This window comes from Lolium perenne, chromosome 5 (assembly GCF_019359855.2).
Source record: "Lolium perenne isolate Kyuss_39 chromosome 5, Kyuss_2.0, whole genome shotgun sequence".
NCBI lineage: Eukaryota > Viridiplantae > Streptophyta > Magnoliopsida > Poales > Poaceae > Lolium > Lolium perenne.
In genome coordinates, this window is record NC_067248.2 from 244435940 (window position 1) to 244444479 (window position 8540).

The 8540-nt window shown below is 39.3% G+C and overlaps 1 long non-coding RNA gene across 1 annotated transcript; it reads left to right on the forward strand.

Annotated features, from left to right (window-relative positions):
- The first annotated feature begins 2753 nt into the window (after positions 1–2753).
- On the forward strand, positions 2754–6185 carry LOC127302512 (uncharacterized). The gene is made up of 3 exons (XR_007852908.1): positions 2754–3276; positions 4591–4846; positions 5647–6185. It is a non-coding gene; the product is annotated as an uncharacterized lncRNA (long non-coding RNA).
- The last annotated feature ends 2355 nt before the right edge of the window (positions 6186–8540 follow it).

Genomic DNA, 8540 nt, shown 5'->3' on the forward strand with positions numbered 1-8540 from the left:
TCAGTATAGGGGCCGGATTATTGGCCGGACTTTTGCCCGGAGATTCCTTAGGGCCGGATAATCCGGGCCGGTTTTTCTCGAAATATCCGGCCCTCTCAAAAATGGCTAAGGACCAGACGCGAAGCAGCCCTGGACATGGGGCGGACTTTTGGCCGGACATTTGGCCGGATTTTTCCTCAGACCGGATTTTTGGTGGGGGGCGGATTATCCGCCCCAACTTAGGCCGGATTATCCGCCCCCCCCCCCCCGAAGTCTGCAACGACTGGATTTCTGGGGGGGGTATATATACCCCCCTTCTTCTACCTTGGATGCTTGCTCAATCATTGCTCAAAAATCAGCCAAGCCTCACCTCCATTAGAGCCACCTCAAGAACACAAGATTTGCTAGATCTCCTTCCTCCCCCAACCAAAGCTCTTGATCTTTGGAGATTCGAAGGAGAAGACACCGATCTACATCCTCACCGAAGCGATTTACTTTTCCCCTCATTTGTTTGAGGGCCCTCTTGCTAGTGTTCCTATTTGGTTCCCTAGTTGATTGTTGTTGATGTGTTGTTGTTGATTGTTGTATTGTTACAGATTTGGGAGCCTCCAATTCGGTTGTGGATGTGTGCCCCAAGAACCTTGTAAAGGCCCGGTTTCCGCCTCGAGGAAATCCCTTAGTGGAAGTGGGCTAGGCCTTCGTGGCGTTGCCCATAGGATATCTGAGTGAAGCCTTCGTGGCTGTTGGTTTGGCTTTCGTAGCAATCACACTCCTCCAAACGTAGACGTACCTTCTTGCAAAGGAAGGGAACTACGGGAATCATCTCCGTGTCTCCGCGTGCTCCATTCTCGGTTACCTCTATCCTATTCTATCTCTTATTGCGTAGCTATATCTTGCTTAGTTGTTTGCCTTGTCATATAGGTAAATACACTTAGTTGCATATCTAGAGAATTTACCTTTGTGTCAAGCCTAAATTGGAAAAAGAACTAAAAATTGGTTAGCACCTATTCACCCCCCCTCTAGGTGCGGCATACGATCCTTTCATGGTGATTCTATATAGAAAAGTAATTCTAAAGTGTAACTTATAACATAAGTCTTTACTTAAATCTCCAGGATTTCAGATATGAATGCATGGTTGTCTATCTTACATGTAACTAAATAGAAATTTCTAGATTATATGGATGTTTATCTTGGGTGTAGGCTAAGTTATACTCGAATATCTGACATTGCTATTTATTGATAGTTTCTTGGTCAAATGTGTTCTTTCTCCATGTTACAAAATCAAGAAAAGTATGTGCAATGTCTATTTGATACTCCCTCCGTTCCTAAATATATACCGCACAGTTTTTAGCACGAATATTAAAGAACACATTTGGAGACGAAGTTAGAGTAGTTTTAGATGAGATTACTCCTAACTAAATGGCGTGAGAAAATTAAGCAGTTCGCATTAGGTAAGGAAACATAGTGAAATCCTTAAAAAAAACTACAAACAAGTGGTGCAATGCAATACATCTTATATTTTAGAATTTTTCACCATAAACTATATGGCTTATATCAAGGAACGGAGGGATTATGTAATAGCATCTACCGCAATAAGGCATGCATTATAATTTAAAGATATGTCTGTAACTTCCTCACAACAAATAAAACTCATCAAATTTTGTGTGTGTACTTATGACACGTTCAATGTAAACACTTTTCTGCGAAAAACTTCAATGATGTATTCTCACAACTAAGTATTTTAGCACTACTATTATCCTTTTAATCATAAAAGTATTATCATGATTATTATGCTGGTTGGTCTTTTATCATTTATTTGATGAACATAAGTAGAAAAACACTAAGTTGAACATCACTTAGAAAGAACATGTTGAGGAGAGGCTCGAATAGAGAAGCTCTAGGGCGCACAAGGAAGTCCGGGTGGGGCCACTTGCTAGTTTTCATGTAGTGCCTCTTTGAGGTGAATATGCTTTTGCATTGGGGTCTCTCATCCATATTATTGTTAGTTTCATGGGAGCTTTGGAATGAATGGAATGTGTGGGTCTTCTGTAACATCTCTTTGATGCCTAATGTAGTCTTGATGATTGTAAAAAATAATGCCGCCTAGTTGGTCATACTTGTAACTCTAAGGGCTTGTTTGATTTAAAGGATTCCAAAGGAATTTTTTAGGATTCTTACCTATAATTTTTTTTCTATAGAGGCTATTTGATTCGAAGGAATGAACCCTCCAATATTCCAATGGATTGCCTTCCTATACTACAATCTTATAGAACTAGTAAGCCATGGCGCGGCGACACGCCGCGCCCGTGAAAAAAATAAAAATATTTTTCATGTAAAGTTGGTGCTACTGATAGAACTTTAAGTTTAGGCTAATATGATATGATTTAAAAGTAATGATTCAATGTGAAATTATGAAGCTAAACTATGATTTGATATTAGTTCAATGTTTTTTGTTAATCATGGGAGCTAGCAATTGAAAAATATTTTTATGCTAATTTTCACGCAGCTGATTTTATTTTCAATCTCATGCAATTTTCAAATCAAAGTTTCACGCATTTTGCTTGCATCTAAAAAGTTTGGCTAAAATCTTTAATAATTTTACGCAGGTGAAATATAAACATCTAAAAATTTGAAAAGGATTGTAAATATTATGTTGTCATAGAGAATCTGCAAAGTTAATTTCAGAGTAGACACAACACAATACGGTTGGAGTTGGACAAATTTTCTATAAAAAAATACGGTTGCCCACGTGGGTTTAGCCCAGTCACCACGAACATAGGCAGGCCAGGCACAATCCCTAATCTCTTCCCCAGAAATCTCGTCTCTACATTGCTCCCGTACTGTCGCGTCTTCGCCAAAAATCTCTCTCCGCATCCGCCCATTGACCTCAGATTTAGTCCAGCCAGCACCGCCAGCCCCACTCTGCGGCAGTCTGCACGCCATGGATCCCAGTAACATGTACGCGTCGTTCCCATCTGCATCCCCTGTCGACGGGGCCGTCGCGTAGTCCCCCGTCTTCTTCCAATGGGGGCGCCACGAATCGACGATGCGTGAGGGGTTCGCGAGGGCGCTGGTGCCCTGCTACCCAATTGTGGGCCGCATCGCGCAGGCGTGCCCGGGCGATCTCGTGGTGGACTTCACCAGCGAGCGGCGAGGGCATCTGGTTCGTGGAGGTCATCGCGAGCTGCTAGCTCGCGGACGTCAACGGCGTCGAGCGCCGGCTGCTCATCCACAAGGCGGAGCTGATCCCCACCTTTCCCCGAGGAGAACCTTGAGGACCTCATCCTCATGACCCAGGTTCGCACAGGATTTACAACCCATTTCTTTGTTTTTGTTCCTCATAATCCAATCCAAGTACGGGTGCTTGATAGTTGATCCCGGGAAAATTTAGGTTGCTAAATTTGAGCGCTGAATTGTGTACACTCTTAAACAATACTATTAATCATGTCATTCTACTTGTTCACTCTGCTATCCCACCGAACTTTCTACCGGTGGATGCATGTTCTCAACTTCTTATTAGTTTGCTGATTACTGATTTATGTCTACATCGTCACTCATGTAATGATTCCAATTCGGACCAGACTGTATCACTATGCTAAATACAGTTTGTCAAAATTGCACACACAAATAGAAGCGGAAGAGCTTGGTTGAAACCAAAGCTATCGTTGCCACTGCTGTTTTTGTGTATGAAATCAGTTAACGGTGGTACTGCTTAGCAATTGATTTGATACTCCTTCTATCATTATCATGTAACATTGTACATGAACTTAAACTGATTCTACTGCATAGATAAATGGGTTGGCACTGCTCTACTATCACACAAACACTTGTTAGTTAGAATCTAGGCAAGAAACTAACTGTTGTACAATCACACAAGCACTAATTATTTGTGAGAATTTGGGGAAGACTCTTTCTTTAAATAATCCCCCGAATAAGATAAAAATGTTGCATGTTCATTATCTTATTCGGTTCATAAAATTAGATCCTAAATTATATTCTGCAGTATATTTATGCAGATGTAGAGTTTTGTTGAGTAAATATGTGCATATTCACCTTTTCATGCTTATTATATATAATGATTCTATGCTAGGTCAGCTTTCTTTGCCTAGCTATTCCTAAACTATTTGTAGAGATTATTAACATTACCTTTATATGCTTGATATACTATTTTATTTTTGCCGATTAGGAATTTTCCTTCAATTATCTTACAAATTTTGTAGCAGTTAGTAGACCTTTCCGAAATCAGCCTTGCTGTTGGAGGGGGACCAACATTAATTCACACGAAATCAATCCTGGTCTAGTGACATCCTTGTGCTTGTCTTTATAGTTCTTTGTTGTTGGCAGATAGAGACACTTATATCTTCACATAGAATGAACGATGTTTATCTTGTAATCCTTGGTTCACATGAAATCAATCTTGTTTATCTTTCCTGTAATTGCCATGCCTAAATACATAATGCATCCATTTCTTGTCTAATTGTAGGATTATTCCCATATAATTCCTTGCTGCGTGTAAAGTCTTTGTTTGTTGTGTGATTGACTCTGCCATATTATATGGGTTGACATGTTTGTTCAATCGCTTATTCTTGTTGTATGTTGTGTAATTGCCAGCTGTACCGTTGGATTGGCTCTGTGTTTGGAGCACTGGGCAGAGTTATGCTATGCATCACCGTTCTGTCTCAAGCGGGTGCTCCTGAAAAGACGCCGGTGCCAAGTAGACGGAGTGAGGATATGAAGGTGCTCCTAAGAAGACACCAACGCCGAGCAACGGGAGCAAGGATATGCTGGTGGCCATGGGAATACACCGCTGCCGAGCTGCGGGAGTGAGGATATACTTTTTTTGAACCTGCAATGGCCAAAATCGATGGTACGCAACCCCTCTCTTATTCTCCAATTAAGCCAACTCATACAATAGCATCAGTTTAAAAGATGTACAATACTTTTATTTTGCAAAGCTGTATAATATTTTGGTCTCGCATATAAAATTAGTTCTTATCGGCTAAACAACGAACTTCACGAACAGATAATAGGACAGTGCGCTATATATCTCATTATGTTTACATTTCCATAAATAGAGGATTAACAAATTTCGTCTTATTTGAATGTTGTGAGGATTTTTCATTTATTACCGCTACAATTGATATGGACATACCAAGTCAATTTTGGTTAGAAAGATATACATATGTATGCTATATGCTATAGCTTGGTTTGAATTTTTATAAAAGAAGATTAACACTTTTCTTTTTGCGGAAATCTTGCGAGAATTCTTCACTAAGTTCCAGTTTACAACTTTTTGATAAATCTTTTTTGTTTTAACTTTTTGACAACCAGTTTTAATTAACCTTTATTATATGGCTTACTGCTCGGTTAATCTGTTTTTTTTTTTTTTGGTAAAATGGCATGTATGTTTCGATGATCTCAACACTGGCTAGAAATAGATATGTGTTAGCTTCGGATTTGTGATGCACAACTGGTGGCTGTTATAACAACCAAGTAGTCATGTCAAGCTTGCCTTATATTTATAGTGCAAAAATAATCATTAGAGGTATGCCATGTTATGCAAAACATAAAATCAACAGATAATTCCTTCAACATATTGTTAGATTTATTTTAATTATCCTTGAGACAACAACGAAAATTAGCTAACCAAAATACTTTTGTGGGCAGGTGAGCATGATATATAATTATGGGAGAGAGATACACGTGGGTGGTCCCAGGAGGGAAAAGTGGAAAGAGAGTATCACATGGAGGAAACTGCACAGCCGGTTGTGAAGCAAAAGTTCCTGTGGAGCCTCCACTGGTTGAAGCGGGGCAACCGGCTCTACCCGGTGCCAATCGGGAGCACGTGGGGGGCAGAAGCTAGTCAAACTGGGCCCTTGAGGGCTGTCAAATCGAGTTTTTCAGGGTCTTGGTGAGGCTTTTCAGGGTCTAGAAAAGCCCACTTTGAACCCAGATGCATGTATGGCCACCAATGAGCCACGTATGCTAGAATAAATGCTACTGTAGGTAATTATGCTATCTACAGTGCTTGAAACGCTCAGGGAGCGTGAAACAGTCCATCCTTTATATAGGGTATAATTCCTTGCAAAGGGTTAGACCTCTTGGAAAAAAAATTATGTGTCTATGACAACTATGACATGTATGCAATGTCTATAGAGATTTCATGTGTTTTTCCTATAGTGCAATCAAAAGACTTCCGCAACTAATTTCTGCGTTTATTATTCATGTAGGATTTCATGTGCCATAGGATATTATTCTTATGTTTTTCATATTCCTCTGATTTTGGAATCCATTGAACCAAACATGCCCTCAGCTCATGATGGCTGTAAAATACGCCGCTTTTTCTCGCGTTTAAACACTTAGCTAAGTCAAGAAATTGACTGCCTTACCTCTCAACTTGTCACTAATGACTAATTAATGTAAAGATGTGCAATCTCTTCAATTTTTGGACAATGTGCAGAAAATTGCATCATAATGACAAATGGATATGCAATTACTGAAGAAATTTGTGTCAGGAGCATGGTAAAATTGACTACGCTCAAAGAGGCGATTCCATGGACTTTAACGGGCACCGGTACGGGCAAGCCCCGCTCGTACCGTCTGCTTGTACCATGTGTCGCCGCCTTCTTAAGTTTCATGAAGGGACCAACGCCAAAAAGATAGCCATTCGTTGCCAAACAAAGCCGCCATCCATCAGATTCATTTGCACCACACCGAAGGAGATCCACCACCATACTTCATCCATCCCATTTCCAATCTCCTCCATAGCCATATCCATCACCATTGTAATAGAGATCTCCTTGAGAATTGGCGATCATTGTAAGAATATTCTGATTTCAATCCAAGTATTTTGCACAATGATTTTTATCTTCATTATTGATCTTGATATTATGTGTGAGTAGTCCTCACGGGCTGCGGGTTGGGGTGAATCCTCACAGCGTTTAGGTGCATCTAATCTTATTATATGTGTAAGGATTGAATATGAGTTTTGCAATCTTGTATCGTTATCTCTTTGTCTCGTTCTGGTGATCTGCATGCACCCATATCATTTGGGATTAAGGTAAGAGGTTGGATGAGTGGAGAACGGTGTGCTATCGCGAAACCTCAGTGACAGAAAGGAGAAAGTAACGGTACAGGTTTAGTGATTCATTCTGGGGCATGGCACAATCATCTAGCTTAAGGCTTTGGTTTGTATTCATTTACTTAATAACTATTATTTCTTGTGGCTGTGAGGACAGTTGTTAGACCAAGAGGCTCTTGTCACCTCTGGCTTTAGTGGCAAAAGTATTTACGGATGTGCTACTCACAAATCTCTTATCTCTATTTTATTTGTTATACTTATATGCTTCAATTATATATCTATGCATAGCTGCAGGAGAAACATTAAACCTGACCTATTTCGATCATTGAACACAACCCCCTTTAAAGTAAACTAGATAGGTTCGGTAAACAGAAAATAAAATAAACTAGCAAGCCTTGTAGACGTTTCATTTACATCATTCTTGCAATGCTTTCCAAGGTTCGATTAAACCTAGATCTTCTAAAAAAAATCTTATTATACTATAATCTGTAATCCGGATCAAAGGTATCAGCTCATCTTAATCAACGAATGATGCGAAGATTTTTCCACGGTAGTATTATTTTGAAGATCCAGCTTTTGGGAGTTACAAAGATCCAGATTTTTTTCAGAATGTTTGAAGGTTATCAAATTACTGATGGAGACAAACTTTTATCCTTACAATAGTAGTATTTGATTGGGATTAGTGAACCATCAAGCTCGTTTTAGTGTTTTAGTATGTTAATTTTCAGCATGAAAGTAGGGAGTTGAATGGTCACACTCATCTGGTAGCGTAAAAGTCTGTTTCTCAACACTTTGGACGTGGCCTGTGGCTTATGAACTCGTCAGATTTTGTACCATCATTACACCATAAAAGCGTGTTTTTCCATGCATGTCCATGTTCCGAGAAAAGAATGATAGAAAAGATTGAAACCACTAAGATTGTTAAAACATATGATACATTTTGAATAGTTTGTATAACATCGTCTTGATAAAAAAAGACACCAAAATAAAATATTAGTTACAACAAGGAAATATGGTTTGAATTGCACATAAACAGGAAACTAATAAAAGTCTCTACTTTTTCACCAAAGTGATCAGAATGACTTGAAAATGACAATGTGAATCGTGTGCCATTTTTCCATTTAGAAACATCTACCCCTTTCTCTAAGCGGGCAAAGCTGCATCCCACACATGATCAAACACCAAATGTTTGTCAGAAGAATTGATATTTTTTAGTACTTTTCCTAATTTTTCTTTTTATAAAGAGTTCATACGAACCTAGATTCACCATATCCACATCTAGGTGAAGACTTCAATTTATACGTGAAAATAGAAGACTGGTATTTTTTTAGTTTTTTCCCCGATTTTTCTTTTTATGATGTGAAGCTTCACTAGCTCGCAACACTGAGTTTCTAAATGAACACATACTTTGTTTTTAACAGAAAAAAAAACTGCTCGACGGGCCTGAAGATTTGCTATTTTATCAACCGGTCTGAGCCTA